This window comes from Ambystoma mexicanum, chromosome 9 (genome assembly GCF_040938575.1).
Source record: "Ambystoma mexicanum isolate Mex_15411 chromosome 9, UKY_AmexF1_1, whole genome shotgun sequence".
In the NCBI taxonomy this organism is placed as follows: domain Eukaryota; kingdom Metazoa; phylum Chordata; class Amphibia; order Caudata; family Ambystomatidae; genus Ambystoma; species Ambystoma mexicanum.
Genome location: NC_090931.1, coordinates 37,064,443 through 37,091,468, shown reverse-complemented (window position 1 = coordinate 37,091,468; position 27,026 = coordinate 37,064,443).

Below are 27,026 nucleotides of genomic sequence, written 5' to 3'. Positions count from 1 at the left end.
TGCTCTGCAGGACTCCTTGCATCACACGCTTGGTGTACTCATCTGCGACTCTGAGATAGGTTTTCTCTGCAGGACATGCTTGGTGTACTCATCTTGGGCTGTGAGATAGGTTTGTTATGCAGGACACCATTCATCACATGCTTGGTGTACTCATCTGCGACTCTGAAATAGGTTTGCACTGCAAGACACCTTGCATCACACACTCAGTGTACTCATCTTGGGCTCTGAGATAGGTTTGTCCTGCAGGACAACTTGCATCACACGCGCGGTCTACTCACCTTGGGCTCTGAGATAGGTTTGCACTGCAGGACTCCTTGCATCACACGCTCGGTGTACTCATATGGGGCTCTGAGATAGGTTTGCTCTGCAGGACACCTTGCATCACATGCTCGGTGTACTCACCTGGGGCTCTGAGATAGGTTTGCTCTGCAGGACACCTTGCATCACACGCTTGGTGTACTCATATTGGGCTGTGAGATAGGTTTGTTCTGCAGGACAGTTTGCATCACACGCTGGGTGTACTCATTTGGGGCTATGAGATACGTTTGTTCTACAGTACATCTTGCATCACACACTCAGTGTACTCATCTTGGGCTCTGAGATAGGTTTGTCCTGCAGGACAACTTGCATCACACGCGGGGTCTACTCATCTTGGGCTCTGAGATAGGTTTGCACTGCAAGACACCTTGCATCACACGCTCGGTGTACTCATATGGGGCTCTGAGATAGGTTTGCTCTGCAGGACACCTTGCATCACACACTTGGTGTACTCATCTGGGGCTGCGAGATACGTTTGTTCTGCAGGACACCTTGCATCTCACGCTCAGTGTACTCATCTGAGGCTCTGAGATAGGTTTGTCCTGCAGGACACCTTGCATCACACGCTCGGTGTACTCATCTTGGGCTCTGAGATAGGTTTGTCCTGCAGGACACCTTGCATCACACGCTGGGTGTATTCATCTGGGGCTGTGAGATAGGTTTGTACCACAGGACCATTTGCATCACACGCTGGGTGTACTCATTTGGGGCTTTGAGATACTTTTGTTCTACAGTACACCTTGCATCACACACTTAGAGTACTCATTTGCGGCTCTGACATGGGTTTGTTCTGCAGTACACCTTGCATCACTTGCTCGGTGTGCTCATTTGGGGCCTTGAGATACATTTGTTCAACAGTACACCTTGCATCACACGCTTAGAGTACTCATCTGGGGCTCTGAGATAGGTTTTTTCTGCAGGACACCTTGCATCACACGCTCGGTGTACTCATCTGTGGCTCTGTGATAGGTTTGCTCTGCAGGACGCACTGCGTCACACGCTTGGTGTACTCATCTTGAGCTGTGAGATAGGTTTGTTTTGCAGGACACCTTGCATCACACGCTTGGGTAACTCATCTTGGGCTGTGAGATAGGTTTGCTCTGCAGGACACCTTGCATCACACGCTTGGTGTACTCCTCTTGGGCTGTGAGATAGGTTTGTTCTGCAGGACACCTTGCATCACACGCTTGGTGTACTCATCTGCGACTCTGAAATAGGTTTTCTCTGCAGGACACCTTGCATCACACACTTGGTGTACTCATCTGGGTCTGCAAGATAGGTTTGTTCTGCAGGACACCTTGCATCACATGCTCAGTGTACTCATCTGGAGCTCTGAGATAGGTTTGTCCTGCAGGACACCTTGCACCACACGCTCGGTGTACTCATCTTGGGCTCTGAGATAGGTTTGTCCTGCAGGACACCTTGCACCACACGCTGGGTGTACTCATCTGGGGCTGTGAGATAGGTTTGTACCACAGGACCGCTTGCATCACACTAGGTGTACTCATCTGTGGCTGTGAGATAGGTTTGTACTGCAGGACACCTTGTATCACACACTCGGTGTACTCACCTGGGGCTCTGAGATAGGTTTGCTCTGCAGGACTCCTTGCATCACACGCTCTGTGTACTCATCTGGGGCTCTGAGATAGGTTTTTTCTACAGTACACCTTGCATCACACGCTTGGTGTACTCATCTTGGGCTGTGAGGTAGGTTTGTTCTGCAGGACACCTTGCATCACACGCTTGGGTAACTCATCTTGGGCTGTGAGATAGGTTTGCTCTGCAGGACACCTTGCATCACACGCTCGGTGTACTCATCTGGGGCTTTGAGATATGTTTGTTCTGCAGGATACTTTATATCACACGCTGGGCGTACTCGTCTTGGGCTGTGAGAAAAGGTTTTTTCTGCAGGGCTCCTTGCATCACACGCTCTGTGTACTCATCTTGGGTTGTGAGATGCATTTGCTCTGCAGGACACCATGCATCACATGCTCGGTGTACTCATCTTGGGCTCTGAGATAGGTTTGCTCTGCAGGACACCTTGCATCACACGCTCAGTGTACTCATCTTGGGCTGTGAGATAAGTTTGTTCTGCAGTACACCTTGCATCACACTCTCGTTGTACTCCTCTTGCGCTGTGAGATAGGTTTGTTCTGCAGGACACCTTGCATCACACGCTTGGTGTACTCATCTGCGACTTTGAGATAGGTTTCTCTGCAGGACATCTTGCATCACACGCTTGGTGTACTCATCTTGGGCTCTGATATAGGTTTGTTCTGCAGGACACCTTGCATCACAAGCTTGGTGTACTCATATTGGGCTGTGAGATAGGTTTGTTCTGCAGGACAGTTTGCATCACACACTGGGTGTACTCATTTGGGGCTTTGAGATACGTTTGTTCTACAGTACACCTTGCATCACACACTCAGTGTACTCATCTTGGGCTCTGAGATAGGTTTGTCCTGCAGGACAACTTGCATCACACGTGCGGTCTACTCATCTTGGGCTCTGAGATAGGTTTGCACTGCAAGACACCTTGCATCACACGCTTGGTGTACTCATCTGGGGCTCTGAGATAGGTTTGCTCTGCAGGACACCTTGCATCACATGCTCGGTGTACTCACCTGGGGCTCTGAGATAGGTTTGCTCTGAAGGACTCCTTGCATCACACGCTTGGTGTACTCATCTGCGACTCTGAGATAGGTTTTCTCTGCAGGACATCTTGCATCACATGCTTGGTGTACTCATCTTGGGCTGTGAGGTAGGTTTGTTCTGCAGGACACCATTCATCACACGCTTGGTGTACTCATCTGCGACTCTGAAATAGGTTTTCTCTGCAGGACACCTTGCATCACACACTTGGTGTACTCATCTGGGGCTCGAGATACGTTTGTTCTGCAGGACACCTTGCATCACACGCTCAGTGTGCTCATCTGAGGCTCTGAGATAGGTTTGTCCTGCAGGACACCTTGCATCACACGCTCGGTGTTCTCATCTTGGGCACTGAGATAGGTTTGTCCTGCAGGACACCTTGCACCACACGCTCGGTGTACTCATCTTGGGCTCTGAGATAGGTTTGTCCTGCAGGACACCTTGCACCACACGCTGCGTGTACTCATCTGGGGCTGTGAGATAGGTTTGTACCACAGGACCGCTTGAATCACACGCTGGGTGTACTCATTTGGGGCTTTGAGATAGGTTTGTTCTACAGTACACCTTGCATCACACGCTTAGAGTACTCATTTGCGGCTCTGACATAGGTTTGTTCTGCAGTACACCTTGCATCACTTGCTGGGTGTACTCATTTGGGGCCTTGAGATACATTTGTTCAACAGTACACCTTGCATCACACGCTTAGAGTATTCATCTGGGGCTCTGAGATAGGTTTGCTCTGCAGGACACCTTGCATCACATGTTTGGTGTACTCATCTTGGGCTGTGAGCTAGGTTTGGTCTGCAGGACTCCTTGCATCACACGCTCAGTGTACTCATCCGGGGCTCTGAGGTAGGTTTTCTCTGCAGGACACCTTGCATCACACGCTCAGTGTACCCATCTTGGGCTGTGAGATAAGTTTGTTCTGCAGTACACCTTGCATCACACTCTCGGTGTACTCCTCTTGGGCTGTGAGATAGGTTTGTTCTGCAGGACACCTTGCATCACACGCTTGGTGTACTCATCTGCGACTTTGAGATAGGTTTCTCTGCAGGACATCTTGCATCACACGCTTGGTGTACTCATCTTGGGCTCTGATATAGGTTTGTTCTGCAGGACACCTTGCATCACACGCTTGGTGTACTCATATTGGGCTGTGAGATAGGTTTGTTCTGCAGGACAGTTTGCAAAACACGCTGGGTGTACTCATTTGGGGCTTTGAGATACGTTTGTTCTACAGTACACCTTGCATCACACACTCAGTGTACTCATCTTGGGCTCTGAGATAGGTTTGTCCTGCAGGACAACTTGCATCACACGTGCGGTCTACTCATCTTGGGCTCTGAGATAGGTTTGCACTGCAAGACACCTTGCATCACACGCTCGGTGTACTCATCTGGGGCTCTGAGATAGGTTTGCTCTGCAGGACACCTTGCATCACATGCTCGGTGTACTCACCTGGGGCTCTGAGATAGGTTTGCTCTGCAGGACTCCTTGCATCACACGCTTGGTGTACTCATCTGCGACTCTGAGATAGGTTTTCTCTGCAGGACATGCTTGGTGTACTCATCTTGGGCTGTGAGATAGGTTTGTTATGCAGGATACCATTCATCACATGCTTGGTGTACTCATCTGCGACTCTGAAATAGGTTTTCTCTGCAGTACACCTTGCATCACACGCTCGGTGTACTCATCTGGGGCTCTGAGATAGGTTTGCTCTGCAGGACACCTTGCATCACATGCTCAGTGTACTCACCTGGGGCTCTGAGATAGGTTTGCTCTGCAGGACTCCTTGCATCACACGCTTGGTGTACTCATCTGCGACTCTGAGATAGGTTTTCTCTGCAGGACATGCTTGGTGTACTCATCTTGGGCTGTGAGATAGGTTTGTTATGCAGGACACCATTCATCACATGCTTGGTGTACTCATCTGCGACTCTGAAATAGGTTTGCACTGCAAGACACCTTGCATCACACACTCAGTGTACTCATCTTGGGCTCTGAGATAGGTTTGTCCTGCAGGACAACTTGCATCACACGCGCGGTCTACTCACCTTGGGCTCTGAGATAGGTTTGCACTGCAGGACTCCTTGCATCACACGCTCGGTGTACTCATATGGGGCTCTGAGATAGGTTTGCTCTGCAGGACACCTTGCATCACATGCTCGGTGTACTCACCTGGGGCTCTGAGATAGGTTTGCTCTGCAGGACACCTTGCATCACACGCTTGGTGTACTCATATTGGGCTGTGAGATAGGTTTGTTCTGCAGGACAGTTTGCATCACACGCTGGGTGTACTCATCTGGGGCTCTGAGATAGGTTTGCTCTGCAGGACACCTTGCATCACATGCTCGGTGTACTCACCTGGGGCTCTGAGATAGGTTTGCTCTGAAGGACTCCTTGCATCACACGCTTGGTGTACTCATCTGCGACTCTGAGATAGGTTTTCTCTGCAGGACATCTTGCATCACATGCTTGGTGTACTCATCTTGGGCTGTGAGGTAGGTTTGTTCTGCAGGACACCATTCATCACACGCTTGGTGTACTCATCTGCGACTCTGAAATAGGTTTTCTCTGCAGGACACCTTGCATCACACACTTGGTGTACTCATCTGGGGCTCGAGATACGTTTGTTCTGCAGGACACCTTGCATCACACGCTCAGTGTGCTCATCTGAGGCTCTGAGATAGGTTTGTCCTGCAGGACACCTTGCATCACACGCTCGGTGTTCTCATCTTGGGCACTGAGATAGGTTTGTCCTGCAGGACACCTTGCACCACACGCTCGGTGTACTCATCTTGGGCTCTGAGATAGGTTTGTCCTGCAGGACACCTTGCACCACACGCTGGGTGTACTCATCTGGGGCTGTGAGATAGGTTTGTACCACAGGACCGCTTGAATCACACGCTGGGTGTACTCATTTGGGGCTTTGAGATAGGTTTGTTCTACAGTACACCTTGCATCACACGCTTAGAGTACTCATTTGCGGCTCTGACATAGGTTTGTTCTGCAGTACACCTTGCATCACTTGCTGGGTGTACTCATTTGGGGCCTTGAGATACATTTGTTCAACAGTACACCTTGCATCACACGCTTAGAGTATTCATCTGGGGCTCTGAGATAGGTTTGCTCTGCAGGACACCTTGCATCACATGTTTGGTGTACTCATCTTGGGCTGTGAGCTAGGTTTGGTCTGCAGGACTCCTTGCATCACACGCTCAGTGTACTCATCCGGGGCTCTGAGGTAGGTTTTCTCTGCAGGACACCTTGCATCACACGCTCAGTGTACCCATCTTGGGCTGTGAGATAAGTTTGTTCTGCAGTACATCTTGCATCACACTCTCGGTGTACTCCTCTTGGGCTGTGAGATAGGTTTGTTCTGCAGGACACCTTGCATCACACGCTTGGTGTACTCATCTGCGACTTTGAGATAGGTTTCTCTGCAGGACATCTTGCATCACACGCTTGGTGTACTCATCTTGGGCTCTGATATAGGTTTGTTCTGCAGGACACCTTGCATCACACGCTTGGTGTACTCATATTGGGCTGTGAGATAGGTTTGTTCTGCAGGACAGTTTGCAAAACACGCTGGGTGTACTCATTTGGGGCTTTGAGATACGTTTGTTCTACAGTACACCTTGCATCACACACTCAGTGTACTCATCTTGGGCTCTGAGATAGGTTTGTCCTGCAGGACAACTTGCATCACACGTGAGGTCTACTCATCTTGGGCTCTGAGATAGGTTTGCACTGCAAGACACCTTGCATCACACGCTCGGTGTACTCATCTGGGGCTCTGAGATAGGTTTGCTCTGCAGGACACCTTGCATCACATGCTCGGTGTACTCACCTGGGGCTCTGAGATAGGTTTGCTCTGCAGGACTCCTTGCATCACACGCTTGGTGTACTCATCTGCGACTCTGAGATAGGTTTTCTCTGCAGGACATGCTTGGTGTACTCATCTTGGGCTGTGAGATAGGTTTGTTATGCAGGATACCATTCATCACATGCTTGGTGTACTCATCTGCGACTCTGAAATAGGTTTTCTCTGCAGTACACCTTGCATCACACGCTCGGTGTACTCATCTGGGGCTCTGAGATAGGTTTGCTCTGCAGGACACCTTGCATCACATGCTCAGTGTACTCACCTGGGGCTCTGAGATAGGTTTGCTCTGCAGGACTCCTTGCATCACACGCTTGGTGTACTCATCTGCGACTCTGAGATAGGTTTTCTCTGCAGGACATGCTTGGTGTACTCATCTTGGGCTGTGAGATAGGTTTGTTATGCAGGACACCATTCATCACATGCTTGGTGTACTCATCTGCGACTCTGAAATAGGTTTGCACTGCAAGACACCTTGCATCACACACTCAGTGTACTCATCTTGGGCTCTGAGATAGGTTTGTCCTGCAGGACAACTTGCATCACACGCGCGGTCTACTCACCTTGGGCTCTGAGATAGGTTTGCACTGCAGGACTCCTTGCATCACACGCTCGGTGTACTCATATGGGGCTCTGAGATAGGTTTGCTCTGCAGGACACCTTGCATCACATGCTCGGTGTACTCACCTGGGGCTCTGAGATAGGTTTGCTCTGCAGGACACCTTGCATCACACGCTTGGTGTACTCATATTGGGCTGTGAGATAGGTTTGTTCTGCAGGACAGTTTGCATCACACGCTGGGTGTACTCATTTGGGGCTATGAGATACGTTTGTTCTACAGTACATCTTGCATCACACACTCAGTGTACTCATCTTGGGCTCTGAGATAGGTTTGTCCTGCAGGACAACTTGCATCACACGCGGGGTCTACTCATCTTGGGCTCTGAGATAGGTTTGCACTGCAAGACACCTTGCATCACACGCTCGGTGTACTCATATGGGGCTCTGAGATAGGTTTGCTCTGCAGGACACCTTGCATCACACACTTGGTGTACTCATCTGGGGCTGCGAGATACGTTTGTTCTGCAGGACACCTTGCATCTCACGCTCAGTGTACTCATCTGAGGCTCTGAGATAGGTTTGTCCTGCAGGACACCTTGCATCACACGCTCGGTGTACTCATCTTGGGCTCTGAGATAGGTTTGTCCTGCAGGACACCTTGCATCACACGCTGGGTGTATTCATCTGGGGCTGTGAGATAGGTTTGTACCACAGGACCATTTGCATCACACGCTGGGTGTACTCATTTGGGGCTTTGAGATACTTTTGTTCTACAGTACACCTTGCATCACACACTTAGAGTACTCATTTGCGGCTCTGACATGGGTTTGTTCTGCAGTACACCTTGCATCACTTGCTCGGTGTGCTCATTTGGGGCCTTGAGATACATTTGTTCAACAGTACACCTTGCATCACACGCTTAGAGTACTCATCTGGGGCTCTGAGATAGGTTTTTTCTGCAGGACACCTTGCATCACACGCTCGGTGTACTCATCTGTGGCTCTGTGATAGGTTTGCTCTGCAGGACGCACTGCGTCACACGCTTGGTGTACTCATCTTGAGCTGTGAGATAGGTTTGTTTTGCAGGACACCTTGCATCACACGCTTGGGTAACTCATCTTGGGCTGTGAGATAGGTTTGCTCTGCAGGACACCTTGCATCACACGCTTGGTGTACTCCTCTTGGGCTGTGAGATAGGTTTGTTCTGCAGGACACCTTGCATCACACGCTTGGTGTACTCATCTGCGACTCTGAAATAGGTTTTCTCTGCAGGACACCTTGCATCACACACTTGGTGTACTCATCTGGGTCTGCAAGATAGGTTTGTTCTGCAGGACACCTTGCATCACATGCTCAGTGTACTCATCTGGAGCTCTGAGATAGGTTTGTCCTGCAGGACACCTTGCACCACACGCTCGGTGTACTCATCTTGGGCTCTGAGATAGGTTTGTCCTGCAGGACACCTTGCACCACACGCTGGGTGTACTCATCTGGGGCTGTGAGATAGGTTTGTACCACAGGACCGCTTGCATCACACTAGGTGTACTCATCTGTGGCTGTGAGATAGGTTTGTACTGCAGGACACCTTGTATCACACACTCGGTGTACTCACCTGGGGCTCTGAGATAGGTTTGCTCTGCAGGACTCCTTGCATCACACGCTCTGTGTACTCATCTGGGGCTCTGAGATAGGTTTTTTCTACAGTACACCTTGCATCACACGCTTGGTGTACTCATCTTGGGCTGTGAGGTAGGTTTGTTCTGCAGGACACCTTGCATCACACGCTTGGGTAACTCATCTTGGGCTGTGAGATAGGTTTGCTCTGCAGGACACCTTGCATCACACGCTCGGTGTACTCATCTGGGGCTTTGAGATATGTTTGTTCTGCAGGATACTTTATATCACACGCTGGGCGTACTCGTCTTGGGCTGTGAGAAAAGGTTTTTTCTGCAGGGCTCCTTGCATCACACGCTCTGTGTACTCATCTTGGGTTGTGAGATGCATTTGCTCTGCAGGACACCATGCATCACATGCTCGGTGTACTCATCTTGGGCTCTGAGATAGGTTTGCTCTGCAGGACACCTTGCATCACACGCTCGGTGTACTCATCTGGGGCTCTGAGATATGTTTGTTCTGCAGGATACTTTATATCACACGCTGGGCGTACTCGTCTTGGGTTGTGAGATAGGTTTGTTCTGCAGGGCTCCTTGCATCACACGCTCTGTGTACTCATCTTGGGTTGTGAGATGCATTTGCTCTGCAGGACACCATGCATCACATGCTCGGTGTACTCATCTTGGGCTCTGAGATAGGTTTGCTCTGCAGGACACCTTGTATCACACGCTGGGTGTACTCACCTGGGGCTCTGAGATACGTTTTCTCTGCAGGACACCTTGCATCACATGCTTGGTGTGCTCTTCTTGGGCTCTGAGATATGTTTCTTCTGCAGTACACCTTGCATCACACTCTCGGTGTACTCCTCTTGGGCTGTGAGATAGGTTTGTTCTGCAGGACACCTTGCATCACACGCTTGGTGTACTCATCTGCGACTTTGAGATAGGTTTCTCTGCAGGACATCTTGCATCACACGCTTGGTGTACTCATCTTGGGCTCTGATATAGGTTTGTTCTGCAGGACACCTTGCATCACACGATTGGTGTACTCATATTGGGCTGTGAGATAGGTTTGCTCTGCAGGACAGTTTGCATCACACGCGCGGTCTACTCATCTTGGGCTCTGAGATAGGTTTGCACTGCAAGACACCTTGCATCACACACTCAGTGTACTCATCTTGGGCTCTGAGATAGGTTTGTCCTGCAGGACAACTTGCATCACACGCGCGGTCTACTCACCTTGGGCTCTGAGATAGGTTTGCACTGCAGGACTCCTTGCATCACACGCTCGGTGTACTCATATGGGGCTCTGAGATAGGTTTGCTCTGCAGGACACCTTGCATCACATGCTCGGTGTACTCACCTGGGGCTCTGAGATAGGTTTGCTCTGCAGGACACCTTGCATCACACGCTTGGTGTACTCATATTGGGCTGTGAGATAGGTTTGTTCTGCAGGACAGTTTGCATCACACGCTCGGTGTACTCATATGGGGCTCTGAGATAGGTTTGCACTGCAGGACTCCTTGCATCACACGCGCGGTCTACTCATCTTGGGCTCTGAGATAGGTTTGCACTGCAAGACACCTTGCATCACACGCTCGGTGTACTCATATGGGGCTCTGAGATAGGTTTGCTCTGCAGGACACCTTGCATAACATGCTCGGTGTACTCACCTGGTGCTCTGAGATAGGTTTTCTCTGCAGGACATCTTGCATCACATGCTTGGTGTACTCATCTTGGGCTGTGAGATAGGTTTGTTCTGCAGGACACCATTCATCACACGCTTGGTGTACTCATCTGCGACTCTGAAATAGGTTTTCTCTGCAGGACACCTTGCATCACACACTTGGTGTACTCATCTGGGGCTGCGAGATACGTTTGTCCTGCAGGACACCTTGGATCACACGCTCGGTGTACTCATCTTGGGCTCTGAGATAGGTTTGTCCTGCAGGACACCTTGCATCACACGCTGGGTGTACTCATCTGGGGCTGTGAGATAGGTTTGTACCACAGGACCACTTGCATCACACGCTGGGTGTACTCATTTGGGGCTTTGAGATACTTTTGTTCTACAGTACACCTTGCATCACACACTTAGAGTACTCATTTGCGGCTCTGACATGGGTTTGTTCTGCAGTACACCTTGCATCACTTGCTCGGTGTGCTCATTTGGGGCCTTGAGATACATTTGTTCAACAGTACACCTTGCATCACACGCTTAGAGTACTCATCTGGGGCTCTGAGATAGGTTTTTTCTGCAGGACACCTTGCATCACACGCTCGGTGTACTCATCTGTGGCTCTGTGATAGGTTTGCTCTGCAGGACGCACTGCGTCACACGCTTGGTGTACTCATCTTGAGCTGTGAGATAGGTTTGTTTTGCAGGACACCTTGCATCACACGCTTGGGTAACTCATCTTGGGCTGTGAGATAGGTTTGCTCTGCAGGACACCTTGCATCACACGCTTGGTGTACTCCTCTTGGGCTGTGAGATAGGTTTGTTCTGCAGGACACCTTGCATCACACGCTTGGTGTACTCATCTGCGACTCTGAAATAGGTTTTCTCTGCAGGACACCTTGCATCACACACTTGGTGTACTCATCTGGGTCTGCAAGATAGGTTTGTTCTGCAGGACACCTTGCATCACATGCTCAGTGTACTCATCTGGAGCTCTGAGATAGGTTTGTCCTGCAGGACACCTTGCACCACACGCTCGGTGTACTCATCTTGGGCTCTGAGATAGGTTTGTCCTGCAGGACACCTTGCACCACACGCTGGGTGTACTCATCTGGGGCTGTGAGATAGGTTTGTACCACAGGACCGCTTGCATCACACTAGGTGTACTCATCTGTGGCTGTGAGATAGGTTTGTACTGCAGGACACCTTGTATCACACACTCGGTGTACTCACCTGGGGCTCTGAGATAGGTTTGCTCTGCAGGACTCCTTGCATCACACGCTCTGTGTACTCATCTGGGGCTCTGAGATAGGTTTTTTCTACAGTACACCTTGCATCACACGCTTGGTGTACTCATCTTGGGCTGTGAGGTAGGTTTGTTCTGCAGGACACCTTGCATCACACGCTTGGGTAACTCATCTTGGGCTGTGAGATAGGTTTGCTCTGCAGGACACCTTGCATCACACGCTCGGTGTACTCATCTGGGGCTTTGAGATATGTTTGTTCTGCAGGATACTTTATATCACACGCTGGGCGTACTCGTCTTGGGCTGTGAGAAAAGGTTTTTTCTGCAGGGCTCCTTGCATCACACGCTCTGTGTACTCATCTTGGGTTGTGAGATGCATTTGCTCTGCAGGACACCATGCATCACATGCTCGGTGTACTCATCTTGGGCTCTGAGATAGGTTTGCTCTGCAGGACACCTTGCATCACACGCTCGGTGTACTCATCTGGGGCTCTGAGATATGTTTGTTCTGCAGGATACTTTATATCACACGCTGGGCGTACTCGTCTTGGGTTGTGAGATAGGTTTGTTTTGCAGGACACCTTGCATCACACGCTTGGGTAACTCATCTTGGGCTGTGAGATAGGTTTGCTCTGCAGGACACCTTGCATCACACGCTTGGTGTACTCCTCTTGGGCTGTGAGATAGGTTTGTTCTGCAGGACACCTTGCATCACACGCTTGGTGTACTCATCTGCGACTCTGAAATAGGTTTTCTCTGCAGGACACCTTGCATCACACACTTGGTGTACTCATCTGGGTCTGCAAGATAGGTTTGTTCTGCAGGACACCTTGCATCACATGCTCAGTGTACTCATCTGGAGCTCTGAGATAGGTTTGTCCTGCAGGACACCTTGCACCACACGCTCGGTGTACTCATCTTGGGCTCTGAGATAGGTTTGTCCTGCAGGACACCTTGCACCACACGCTGGGTGTACTCATCTGGGGCTGTGAGATAGGTTTGTACCACAGGACCGCTTGCATCACACTAGGTGTACTCATCTGTGGCTGTGAGATAGGTTTGTCCTGCAGGACACCTTGCATCACACGCTGGGTGTACTCATCTGGGGCTGTGAGATAGGTTTGTACCACAGGACCACTTGCATCACACGCTGGGTGTACTCATTTGGGGCTTTGAGATACTTTTGTTCTACAGTACACCTTGCATCACACACTTAGAGTACTCATTTGCGGCTCTGACATGGGTTTGTTCTGCAGTACACCTTGCATCACTTGCTCGGTGTGCTCATTTGGGGCCTTGAGATACATTTGTTCAACAGTACACCTTGCATCACACGCTTAGAGTACTCATCTGGGGCTCTGAGATAGGTTTTTTCTGCAGGACACCTTGCATCACACGCTCGGTGTACTCATCTGTGGCTCTGTGATAGGTTTGCTCTGCAGGACGCACTGCGTCACACGCTTGGTGTACTCATCTTGAGCTGTGAGATAGGTTTGTTTTGCAGGACACCTTGCATCACACGCTTGGGTAACTCATCTTGGGCTGTGAGATAGGTTTGCTCTGCAGGACACCTTGCATCACACGCTTGGTGTACTCCTCTTGGGCTGTGAGATAGGTTTGTTCTGCAGGACACCTTGCATCACACGCTTGGTGTACTCATCTGCGACTCTGAAATAGGTTTTCTCTGCAGGACACCTTGCATCACACACTTGGTGTACTCATCTGGGTCTGCAAGATAGGTTTGTTCTGCAGGACACCTTGCATCACATGCTCAGTGTACTCATCTGGAGCTCTGAGATAGGTTTGTCCTGCAGGACACCTTGCACCACACGCTCGGTGTACTCATCTTGGGCTCTGAGATAGGTTTGTCCTGCAGGACACCTTGCACCACACGCTGGGTGTACTCATCTGGGGCTGTGAGATAGGTTTGTACCACAGGACCGCTTGCATCACACTAGGTGTACTCATCTGTGGCTGTGAGATAGGTTTGTACTGCAGGACACCTTGTATCACACACTCGGTGTACTCACCTGGGGCTCTGAGATAGGTTTTCTCTGCAGGACTCCTTGCATCACACGCTCTGTGTACTCATCTGGGGCTCTGAGATAGGTTTTTTCTACAGTACACCTTGCATCACACGCTTGGTGTACTCATCTTGGGCTGTGAGGTAGGTTTGTTCTGCAGGACACCTTGCATCACACGCTTGGGTAACTCATCTTGGGCTGTGAGATAGGTTTGCTCTGCAGGACACCTTGCATCACACGCTCGGTGTACTCATCTGGGGCTTTGAGATATGTTTGTTCTGCAGGATACTTTATATCACACGCTTGGCGTACTCGTCTTGGGCTGTGAGAAAAGGTTTTTTCTGCAGGGCTCCTTGCATCACACGCTCTGTGTACTCATCTTGGGTTGTGAGATGCATTTGCTCTGCAGGACACCATGCATCACATGCTCGGTGTACTCATCTTGGGCTCTGAGATAGGTTTGCTCTGCAGGACACCTTGCAGCACACGCTCGGTGTACTCATCTGGGGCTCTGAGATATGTTTGTTCTGCAGGATACTTTATATCACACGCTGGGCGTACTCGTCTTGGGTTGTGAGATAGGTTTGTTCTGCAGGGCTCCTTGCATCACACGCTCTGTGTACTCATCTTGGGTTGTGAGATGCATTTGCTCTGCAGGACACCATGCATCACATGCTCGGTGTACTCATCTTGGGCTCTGAGATAGGTTTGCTCTGCAGGACACCTTGCATCACACGCTCAGTGTACTCATCTTGGGCTGTGAGATAAGTTTGTTCTGCAGTACACCTTGCATCACACTCTCGTTGTACTCCTCTTGCGCTGTGAGATAGGTTTGTTCTGCAGGACACCTTGCATCACACGCTTGGTGTACTCATCTGCGACTTTGAGATAGGTTTCTCTGCAGGACATCTTGCATCACACGCTTGGTGTACTCATCTTGGGCTCTGATATAGGTTTGTTCTGCAGGACACCTTGCATCACAAGCTTGGTGTACTCATATTGGGCTGTGAGATAGGTTTGTTCTGCAGGACAGTTTGCATCACACACTGGGTGTACTCATTTGGGGCTTTGAGATACGTTTGTTCTACAGTACACCTTGCATCACACACTCAGTGTACTCATCTTGGGCTCTGAGATAGGTTTGTCCTGCAGGACAACTTGCATCACACGTGCGGTCTACTCATCTTGGGCTCTGAGATAGGTTTGCACTGCAAGACACCTTGCATCACACGCTTGGTGTACTCATCTGGGGCTCTGAGATAGGTTTGCTCTGCAGGACACCTTGCATCACATGCTCGGTGTACTCACCTGGGGCTCTGAGATAGGTTTGCTCTGAAGGACTCCTTGCATCACACGCTTGGTGTACTCATCTGCGACTCTGAGATAGGTTTTCTCTGCAGGACATCTTGCATCACATGCTTGGTGTACTCATCTTGGGCTGTGAGGTAGGTTTGTTCTGCAGGACACCATTCATCACACGCTTGGTGTACTCATCTGCGACTCTGAAATAGGTTTTCTCTGCAGGACACCTTGCATCACACACTTGGTGTACTCATCTGGGGCTCGAGATACGTTTGTTCTGCAGGACACCTTGCATCACACGCTCAGTGTGCTCATCTGAGGCTCTGAGATAGGTTTGTCCTGCAGGACACCTTGCATCACACGCTCGGTGTTCTCATCTTGGGCACTGAGATAGGTTTGTCCTGCAGGACACCTTGCACCACACGCTCGGTGTACTCATCTTGGGCTCTGAGATAGGTTTGTCCTGCAGGACACCTTGCACCACACGCTGGGTGTACTCATCTGGGGCTGTGAGATAGGTTTGTACCACAGGACCGCTTGAATCACACGCTGGGTGTACTCATTTGGGGCTTTGAGATAGGTTTGTTCTACAGTACACCTTGCATCACACGCTTAGAGTACTCATTTGCGGCTCTGACATAGGTTTGTTCTGCAGTACACCTTGCATCACTTGCTGGGTGTACTCATTTGGGGCCTTGAGATACATTTGTTCAACAGTACACCTTGCATCACATGCTTAGAGTATTCATCTGGGGCTCTGAGATAGGTTTGCTCTGCAGGACACCTTGCATCACATGTTTGGTGTACTCATCTTGGGCTGTGAGCTAGGTTTGGTCTGCAGGACTCCTTGCATCACACGCTCAGTGTACTCATCCGGGGCTCTGAGGTAGGTTTTCTCTGCAGGACACCTTGCATCACACGCTCAGTGTACCCATCTTGGGCTGTGAGATAAGTTTGTTCTGCAGTACACCTTGCATCACACTCTCGGTGTACTCCTCTTGGGCTGTGAGATAGGTTTGTTCTGCAGGACACCTTGCATCACACGCTTGGTGTACTCATCTGCGACTTTGAGATAGGTTTCTCTGCAGGACATCTTGCATCACACGCTTGGTGTACTCATCTTGGGCTCTGATATAGGTTTGTTCTGCAGGACACCTTGCATCACACGCTTGGTGTACTCATATTGGGCTGTGAGATAGGTTTGTTCTGCAGGACAGTTTGCAAAACACGCTGGGTGTACTCATTTGGGGCTTTGAGATACGTTTGTTCTACAGTACACCTTGCATCACACACTCAGTGTACTCATCTTGGGCTCTGAGATAGGTTTGTCCTGCAGGACAACTTGCATCACACGTGCGGTCTACTCATCTTGGGCTCTGAGATAGGTTTGCACTGCAAGACACCTTGCATCACACGCTCGGTGTACTCATCTGGGGCTCTGAGATAGGTTTGCTCTGCAGGACACCTTGCATCACATGCTCGGTGTACTCACCTGGGGCTCTGAGATAGGTTTGCTCTGCAGGACTCCTTGCATCACACGCTTGGTGTACTCATCTGCGACTCTGAGATAGGTTTTCTCTGCAGGACATGCTTGGTGTACTCATCTTGGGCTGTGAGATAGGTTTGTTATGCAGGACACCATTCATCACATGCTTGGTGTCCTCATCTGCGACTCTGAAATAGGTTTTCTCTGCAGGACACCTTGCATCACACACTTGGTGTACTCATCTGGGGCTCGAGATACGTTTGTTCTGCAGGACACCTTGCATCACACGCTCAGTGTACTCATCTGAGGCTCTGAGATAGGTTTGTCCTGCAGGACACCTTGCATCACACGCTCGGTGTTCTCATCTTGGGCACTGAGATAGGTTTGTCCTGCAGGACACCTTGCACCACACGCTCAGTGTACTCATCTTGGGCTCTGAGATAGGTTTGTCCTGCAGGACACCTTGCACCACACGCTGGGTGTACTCATCTGGGGCTGTGAGATAGGTTTGTTCTACAGTGCACCTTGCATCACACGCTTAGAGTACTCATTTGCGGCTCTGACATAGGTTTGTTCTGCAGTACACCTTGCATCACTTGCTGGGTGTATTCATTTGGGGCCTTGAGATACATTTGTTCAACAGTACACCTTGCATCCCACGCTTAGAGTACTCATCTGGGGCTCTGAGATAGGTTTATTCTGCAGGACACCTTGCATCACACGCTCGGTGTACTCATCTGGGGCTCTGAGATAGGTTTGCTCTGCAGGACACCCTGCGTCACGCGCTTGGTGTACTCATATTGGGCTGTGAGGTAGGTTTGTTCTGCAGGACACCTTGCATCACACGCTTGGGTAACTCATCTTGGGCTGTGAGATAGGTTTGCTCTGCAGGACACCTTGCATCACACGCTCGGTGTACTCATCTGGGGCTTTGAGATATGTTTGTTCTGCAGGATACTTTATATCACACGCTGGGCGTACTCGTCTTGGGCTGTGAGAAAAGGTTTTTTCTGCAGGGCTCCTTGCATCACACGCTCTGTGTACTCATCTTGGGTTGTGAGATGCATTTGCTCTGCAGGACACCATGCATCACATGCTCGGTGTAATCATCTTGGGCTCTGAGATAGGTTTGCTCTGCAGGACACCTTGCATCACACGCTCGGTGTACTCATCTGGGGCTCTTAGATATGTTTGTTCTGCAGGATACTTTATATCACACGCTGGGCGTACTCGTCTTTTGCTGTGAGATAGGTTTGTTCTGCAGGGCTCCTTGCATCACACGCTCTGTGTACTCATCTTGGGTTGTGAGATGCATTTGCTCTGCAGGACACCATGCATCACATGCTCGGTGTACTCATCTTGGGCTCTGAGATAGGTTTGCTCTGCAGGACACCTTGCATCACACGCTCAGTGTACTCATCTTGGGCTGTGAGATAAGTTTTTTCTGCAGTACACCTTGCATCACACACTCGGTGTACTCATCTTGGGCTGTGAGATATGTTTCTTCTAAAGTCCACCTTGCATCACACGCTTGGTGTACTCATCTTGGGCTGTGAAACAGGTTTGTTCTGCAATACACCTTCCATCACACAATCGGTGTACTCATCTTGGGCTGTGAGATATGTTTCTTCTAAAGTCCACCTTGCATCACACACTTAGTGTACTCACCTTGCGCTCTAAGATAGGTTTGCACTGCAGGACTTGTTGCATCACACGCTTGGTGTACTCATCTTGGGCTCTAAGATTGGTTTGCTCTGCAGGAGACCTTGCATCATACGCTCGGTGTACTCACCTGGGGCTCTGAGATAGGTTTCTTCTACAGTACACCTTGCATCACATGCTCGGTGTACTCAACTGGGGTTCTGAGATAGGTTTGCACTGCAGGGCTCCTTGCATCACATGCTTGGTGTACTCATCTGGGGCTCTGAGATTGGTTTATTCAGCAGGACACCTTGCATCACACACTCGGGGTACTCATCTTGGGCTGTGAGATAGGTTAGTTCTGCAGGACACATTGCATCACACACTTGGTGTACTCATCTCGGGCTCTGAGATATGTTTCTTCTACAGTACACCTTGCATCACACGCTTGGGGTACTCATCTGGGGCTCTGAGATAGGTTTGCTCTGCAGGACACCTTGCATCACATGTTTGGTGTACTCATCTTGGGCTGTGAGCTAGGTTTGGTCTGCAGGACTCCTTGCATCACACTCTTGGTGTATTCATCTGGGGCTCTGAGATAGGTTTGCTCTGCAGGACACCTTGCATCACACGCTCAGTGTACTCATCCGGGGCTCTGAGGTAGGTTTGCTCTGCAGGACACCTTGCATCACACACTCGATGTACTCATCTTGGGCTGTGAGAAAGGTTAGTTCTGCAGGACACCTTGCATCACACGCTTGGTGTACTCATCTCGGGCTCGGAGATATGTTTTTCTACAGTACACCTTGCATCACACGCTCGGTGTACTCATCTGGGGCTTTTATATAGGTTTGTTCTGCAGGACACCATGCATCACATACTTGGTGTACTCATCTGGGGCTCTGAGATAGGTTAGTTCTGCAGGACACTTTGCATCACACACTTGGTGTACTCATCTCAGGCTCTTAGATATGTTTCTTCTACAGTACACCTTGCATCACACGCTCGGGGTACTCATCTGGGGCTCTGAGATAGGTTTGCTAAGCAGGACACCTTGCATCACACGTTTGGTGTACTCATCTTGGGCTGTGAGCTAGGTTTGTTCTGCAGGACTCCTTGCATCGCACGCTTGGTGTACTCATCTGGGGCTCTGAGGTAGGTTTGCTCTACAGGACACCTTGCATCACACGCACGGTGTACTCATCTGGGACTCTGAGGTAGGTTGGCTCTGCAGGACACCTTGCATCACACGCTCGGTGTACTCATCTTGGGCTGTGAGATAGGTTAGGTTTGTTCTGCACTCCTTGCATCACACGCTTGGTGTGATCATCTGGGGCTCTGAGATAGGTTTGCTCTGCAGGACACCTTGCATCACACGCTTGGTGTATTCATCTGGGACTCTGAGATAGGTTTGTTCTACAGGACGTCTTGCATCACACGCTTAGAGTACTCATCTGGGGCTGTGAGATAGGTTTGTTCTGCAGGACACCTTGCCTCACAGGCTTAGAGTACTCATCTGGGGCTGTGAGATAGGTTTGTTCTGCAGGACACCTTGCCTCACACGCTCGGTGTACTCATCTTGGTTTCTGAGATAGGTTTGTTCTGCAAGACACCTTGCATCACACGCTCGGTCTACTCATCTGGGGCTCTGAGATAGGTTTGCTCTGCAGGACACCCTGCGTCACACGCTTGGTGTACTCATCTTGGGCTGTGAGGTAGGTTTGTTCTGCAGGACACCTTGCATCACACACTTGGGTAACTCATCTTGGGCTGTGAGATAGGTTTATTCTGCAGGACACCTTGCATCACACGCTCGGTGTACTCATCTGGGGCTCTGAAATAGGTTTGCTCTGCAGGACACCCTGCGTCACGCGCTTGGTGTACTCATCTTGGGCTGTGAGGTAGGTTTGTTCTGCAGGACACCTTGCATCACACGCTTGGGTAACTCATCTTGGGCTGTGAGATAGGTTTGCTCTGCAGGACACCTTGCATCACACGCTCGGTGTACTCATCTGGGGCTTTGAGATATGTTTGTTCTGCAGGATACTTTATATCACACGCTGGGCGTACTCGTCTTGGGCTGTGAGAAAAGGTTTTTTCTGCAGGGCTCCTTGCATCACACGCTCTGTGTACTCATCTTGGGTTGTGAGATGCATTTGCTCTGCAGGACACCATGCATCACATGCTCGGTGTACTCATCTTGGGCTCTGAGATAGGTTTGCTCTGCAGGGCACCTTGCATCACACGCTCGGTGTACTCATCTGGGGCTCTTAGATATGTTTGTTCTGCAGGATACTTTATATCACACGCTGGGCGTACTCGTCTTGGGCTGTGAGATAGGTTTGTTCTGCAGGGCTCCTTGCATCACACGCTCTGTGTACTCATCTTGGGTTGTGAGATGCATTTGCTCTGCAGGACACCATGCATCACATGCTCGGTGTACTCATCTTGGGCTCTGAGATAGGTTTGCTCTGCAGGACACCTTGCATCACACGCTCAGTGTACTCATCTTGGGCTGTGAGATAAGTTTTTTCTGCAGTACACCTTGCATCACACACTCGGTGTACTCATCTTGGGCTGTGAGATATGTTTCTTCTAAAGTCCACCTTGCATCACACGCTTGGTGTACTCATCTTGGGCTGTGAAACAGGTTTGTTCTGCAATACACCTTCCATCACACAATCGGTGTACTCATCTTGGGCTGTGAGATATGTTTCTTCTAAAGTCCACCTTGCATCACACATTTAGTGTACTCACCTTGCGCTCTAAGATAGGTTTGCACTGCAGGACTTGTTGCATCACACGCTTGGTGTACTCATCTTGGGCTCTAAGATTGGTTTGCTCTGCAGGAGACCTTGCATCATACGCTCGGTGTACTCACCTGGGGCTCTGAGATAGGTTTCTTCTACAGTACACCTTGCATCACATGCTCGGTGTACTCAACTGGGGTTCTGAGATAGGTTTGCACTGCAGGGCTCCTTGCATCACACGCTTGGTGTACTCATCTGGGGCTCTGAGATTGGTTTATTCAGCAGGACACCTTGCATCACACACTCGGGGTACTCATCTTGGGCTGTGAGATAGGTTAGTTCTGCAGGACACATTGCATCACACACTTGGTGTACTCATCTCGGGTTCTGAGATATGTTTCTTCTACAGTACACCTTGCATCACACGCTTGGGGTACTCATCTGGGGCTCTGAGATAGGTTTGCTCTGCAGGACACCTTGCATCACATGTTTGGTGTACTCATCTTGGGATGTGAGCTAGGTTTGGTCTGCAGGACTCCTTGCATCACACTCTTGGTGTATTCATCTGGGGCTCTGAGATAGGTTTGCTCTGCAGGACACCTTGCATCACACGCTCAGTGTACTCATCCGGGGCTCTGAGGTAGGTTTGCTCTGCAGGACACCTTGCATCACACACTCGATGTACTCATCTTGGGCTGTGAGAAAGGTTAGTTCTGCAGGACACCTTGCATCACACGCTTGGTGTACTCATCTCGGGCTCGGAGATATGTTTTTCTACAGTACACCTTGCATCACACGCTCGGTGTACTCATCTGGGGCTTTTATATAGGTTTGTTCTGCAGGACACCATGCATCACATACTTGGTGTACTCATCTGGGGCTCTGAGATAGGTTAGTTCTGCAGGACACTTTGCATCACACACTTGGTGTACTCATCTCAGGCTCTTAGATATGTTTCTTCTACAGTACACCTTGCATCACACGCTCGGGGTACTCATCTGGGGCTCTGAGATAGGTTTGCTAAGCAGGACACCTTGCATCACACGTTTGGTGTACTCATCTTGGGCTGTGAGCTAGGTTTGTTCTGCAGGACTCCTTGCATCGCACGCTTGGTGTACTCATCTGGGGCTCTGAGGTAGGTTTGCTCTACAGGACACCTTGCATCACACGCACAGTGTACTCATCTGGGACTCTGAGGTAGGTTGGCTCTGCAGGACACCTTGCATCACACGCTCGGTGTACTCATCTTGGGCTGTGAGATAGGTTAGGTTTGTTCTGCACTCCTTGCATCACACGCTTGGTGTGATCATCTGGGGCTCTGAGATAGGTTTGCTCTGCAGGACACCTTGCATCACACGCTTGGTGTATTCATCTGGGACTCTGAGATAGGTTTGTTCTACAGGACGCCTTGCATCACACGCTTAGAGTACTCATCTGGGGCTGTGAGATAGGTTTGTTCTGCAGGACACCTTGCCTCACAGGCTTAGAGTACTCATCTGGGGCTGTGAGATAGGTTTGTTCTGCAGGACACCTTGCCTCACACGCTCGGTGTACTCATCTTGGTTTCTGAGATAGGTTTGTTCTGCAAGACACCTTGCATCACACGCTCGGTGTACTCATCTGGGGCTCTGAGATAGGTTTGCTCTGCAGGACACCCTGCGTCACACGCTTGGTGTACTCATCTTGGGCTGTGAGGTAGGTTTGTTCTGCAGGACACCTTGCATCACACGCTTGGGTAACTCATCTTGGGCTGTGAGATAGGTTTGCTCTGCAGGACACCTTGCATCACACACTCGGTGTACTCATCTGGGGCTTTGAGATATGTTTGTTCTGCAGGATACTTTATATCACACGCTGGGCGTACTCGTCTTGGGCTGTGAGAAAAGGTTTTTTCTGCAGGGCTCCTTGCATCACACGCTCTGTGTACTCATCTTGGGTTGTGAGATGCATTTGCTCTGCAGGACACCATGCATCACATGCTCGGTGTACTCATCTTGGGCTCTGAGATAGGTTTGCTCTGCAGGACACCTTGCATCACACGCTCGGTGTACTCATCTGGGGCTCTTAGATATGTTTGTTCTGCAGGATACTTTATATCACACGCTGGGCGTACTCGTCTTGGGCTGTGAGATAGGTTTGTTCTGCAGGGCTCCTTGCATCACACGCTCTGTGTACTCATCTTGGGTTGTGAGATGCTTTTGCTCTGCAGGACACCATGCATCACATGCTCGGTGTACTCATCTTGGGCTCTGAGATAGGTTTGCTCTGCAGGACACCTTGCATCACACGCTCAGTGTACTCATCTTGGGCTGTGAGATATGTTTTTTCTGCAGTACACCTTGCATCACACACTCGGTGTACTCATCTTGGGCTGTGAGATATGTTTCTTCTAAAGTCCACCTTGCATCACACGCTTGGTGTACTCATCTTGGGCTGTGAAACAGGTTTGTTCTGCAATACACCTTGCATCACACAATCGGTGTACTCATCTTGGGCTGTGAGATATGTTTCTTCTAAAGTCCACCTTGCATCACACATTTAGTGTACTCACCTTGCGCTCTAAGATAGGTTTGCACTGCAGGACTTGTTGCATTACACGCTTGGTGTACTCATCTTGGGCTCTAAGATTGGTTTGCTCTGCAGGAGAACTTGCATCATACGCTCGGTGTACTCACCTGGGGCTCTGAGATAGGTTTCTTCTACAGTACACCTTGCATCACATGCTCGGTGTACACAACTGGGGTTCTGAGATAGGTTTGCACTGCAGGGCTCATTGCATCATACGATTGGTGTACTCATCTGGGGCTCTGAGATTGGTTTATTCAGCAGGACACCTTGCATCACACACTCGGGGTACTCATCTTGGGCTGTGAGATAGGTTAGTTCTGCAGGACACATTGCATCACACACTTGGTGTACTCATTTCGGGCTCTGAGATATGTTTCTTCTACAGTACACCTTGCATCACACGCTTGGGGTACTCATCTGGGGCTCTGAGATAGGTTTGCTCTGCAGGACACCTTGCATCACATGTTTGGTGTACTCATCTTGGGCTGTGAGCTAGGTTTGGTCTGCAGGACTCCTTGCATCACACTCTTGGTGTATTCATCTGGGGCTCTGAGATAGGTTTGCTCTGCAGGAAACCTTGCATCACACGCTCAGTGTACTCATCCGGGGCTCTGAGGTAGGTTTGCTCTGCAGGACACCTTGCATCACACACTCGATGTACTCATCTTGGGCTGTGAGAAAGGTTAGTTCTGCAGGACACCTTGCATCACACGCTTGGTGTACTCATCTCGGGCTCGGAGATATGTTTTTCTACAGTACACCTTGCATCACACGCTCGGTGTACTCATCTGGGGCTTTTATATAGGTTTGTTCTGCAGGAAACCTTGCATCACACGCTCGGTGTACTCATCTGGGGCTCTGAGATATGTTTGTTCTGCAGGATACTTTATATCACACGCTGGGCGTACTCGTCTTGGGCTGTGAGATAGGTTTGTTCTGCAGGGCTCCTTGCATCACACGCTCTGTGTACTCATCTTGGGTTGTGAGATGCATTTGCTCTGCAGGACACCATGCATCACATGCTCGGTGTACTCATCTTGGGCTCTGAGATAGGTTTGCACTGCAAGACACCTTGCATCACACGCTCAGTGTACTCATCTTGGGCTGTGAGATATGTTTTTTCTGCAGTACACCTTGCATCACACACTCGGTGTACTCATCTTGGGCTGTGAGATATGTTTCTTCTAAAGTCCACCTTGCATCACACACTTAGTGTACTCACCTTGCGCTCTAAAATAGGTTTGCACTGCAGGACTTGTTGCATCACACGCTTGGTGTACTCATCTTGGGCTCTAAGATTGGTTTGCTCTGCAGGAGACCTTGCATCATACGCTCGGTGTACTCATCTGGGGCTCTGAGATAGGTTTCTTCTACAGTACACCTTGCATCACATGCTCGGTGTACTCAACTGGGGTTCTGAGATAGGTTTGCACTGCAGGGCTCCTTGCATCACACGCTTGGTGTACTCATCTGGGGCCCTGAGATTGGTTTATTCAGCAGGACACCTTGCATCACACACTCGGGGTACTCATCTTGGGCTGTGAGATAGGTTAGTTCTGCAGGACACCTTGCATCACACACTCGGTGTACTCATCTTGGGCTGTGAGATATGTTTCTTCTAAAGTCCACCTTGCATCACACACTTAGTGTACTCACCTTGCGCTCTAAGATAGGTTTGCACTGCAGGACTTGTTGCATCACACGCTTGGTGTACTCATCTTGGGCTCTAAGATTGGTTTGCTCTGCAGGAGACCTTGCATCATACGCTCGGTGTACTCATCTCGGGCTCTGAGATATGTTTCTTCTACAGCACACCTTGCATCACACGCTTGGGGTACTCATCTGGGGCTCTGAGATAGGTTTGCTCTGCAGGACACCTTGCATCACATGTTTGGTGTACTCATCTTGGGCTGTGAGCTAGGTTTGGTCTGCAGGACTCCTTGCATCACACTCTTGGTGTATTCATCTGGGGCTCTGAGATAGGTTTGCTCTGCAGGAAACCTTGCATCACACGCTCAGTGTACTCATCCGGGGCTCTGAGGTAGGTTTGCTCTGCAGGACACCTTGCATCACACACTCGATGTACTCATCTTGGGCTGTGAGAAAGGTTAGTTCTGCAGGACACCTTGCATCACACGCTTGGTGTACTCATCTCGGGCTCGGAGATATGTTTTTCTACAGTACACCTTGCATCACACGCTCGGTGTACTCATCTGGGGCTTTTATATAGGTTTGTTCTGCAGGACACCATGCATCACATACTTGGTGTACTCATCTGGGGCTCTGAGATAGGTTTGGACTGCAGGACACCTTGCATCACACACTCGGGGTACTCATCTTGGGCTGTGAGATAGGTTTGTACTGCAGGACACCTTGTATCACACGCTGGGTGTACTCAACTAGGTCTCTGAGATACGTTTGCTCTGCAGGACACCTTGCATCACATGCTTGGTGTGCTCTTCTTGGGCTCTGAGATATGTTTCCTTACAGTACATCTTGCATCACATGCTCGGGCTACTCCTCTTGGGCTGTGAGATAGGATTGTTCTGCAGGACACTTTGCATCACACACTTGGTGTACTCATCTCAGGCTCTTAGATATGTTTCTTCTACAGTACACCTTGCATCACACGCTCGGGGTACTCATCTGGGGCTCTGAGATAGGTTTGCTGTGCAGGACACCTTGCATCACACATTTGGTGTACTCATCTTGGGCTGTGAGCTAGGTTTGTTCTGCAGGACTCCTTGCATCGCACGCTTGGTGTACTCATCTGGGGCTCTGAGGTAGGTTTGCTCTGCAGGACACCTTGCATCACATGCACGGTGTACTCATCTGGGACTCTGAGGTAGGTTGGCTCTGCAGGACACCTTGCATCACACGCTCGGTGTACTCATCTTGGGCTGTGAGATAGGTTAGGTTTGTTCTGCACTCCTTGCATCACACGCTTGGTGTGATCATCTGGGGCTCTGAGATAGGTTTGCTCTGCAGGACACCTTGCATCACACGCTTGGTGTATTCATCTGGGACTCTGAGATAGGTTTGTTCTACAGGACGCCTTGCATCACACGCTTAGAGTACTCATCTGGGGCTGTGAGATAGGTTTGTTCTGCAGGACACCTTGCCTCACAGGCTTAGACTACTCATCTGGGGCTGTGAGATAGGTTTGTTCTGCAGGACACCTTGCCTCACACGCTCGGTGTACTCATCTTGGTTTCTGAGATAGGTTTGTTCTGCAAGACCCCTTGCATCACACACTCGGTGTACAGATCTGGGGCTCTGAGATAGGTTAGTTCTGCAGGACTCC